This window comes from Tupaia chinensis, unplaced genomic scaffold, assembly GCF_000334495.1.
Source record: "Tupaia chinensis unplaced genomic scaffold, TupChi_1.0 Scaffold000159_1, whole genome shotgun sequence".
Taxonomy (NCBI): Eukaryota; Metazoa; Chordata; class Mammalia; order Scandentia; family Tupaiidae; genus Tupaia; species Tupaia belangeri.
Genome location: NW_006159630.1, coordinates 5,852,784 through 5,853,270, shown reverse-complemented (window position 1 = coordinate 5,853,270; position 487 = coordinate 5,852,784).

The window sequence follows — 487 nt, the reverse complement described above, 5'->3', positions numbered from 1 at the left end:
AGGGAGTTCCTGGGGGAAGGGAGAGTGGGAGGGTGGTCTTTCAGGGCAGAGTGCGAACTAGGAACCAGAAGAGTGGAAACACGTTAGCATGACTGGCCACGGAGGGAAGAGGGCAGTGGGAAGATCAGCGCGCAGAATTCAAATCTTTATTTTACTTATTTATTTATTGATAAATAAGAGCGATTTTGGGGGCTGGCACGTAGCATGGTGGTTAAGGGCACTGGACTCACACACGGTCGTCTGCGGTTTGAGTCCCAGACCTGGTGGCTTGCTCATTTTCTTTCTCTATGTCCCTCTCTGGTCAAAATTAAAATAAATAAATAAATGCTAAGTAAAAATAATTCTTTTTTTTTTTTTCGAGAGGTTTTTTGCTATAGGGCGTGCACGCTCTCTCGCCAGAAAGACAGAGAGAGACAGAGAGACAGAAAGTGAGAAATCACTCCCCAGGGGGGATGGCCATGCTGCAATCCCTTCTCCTCCATTCTCC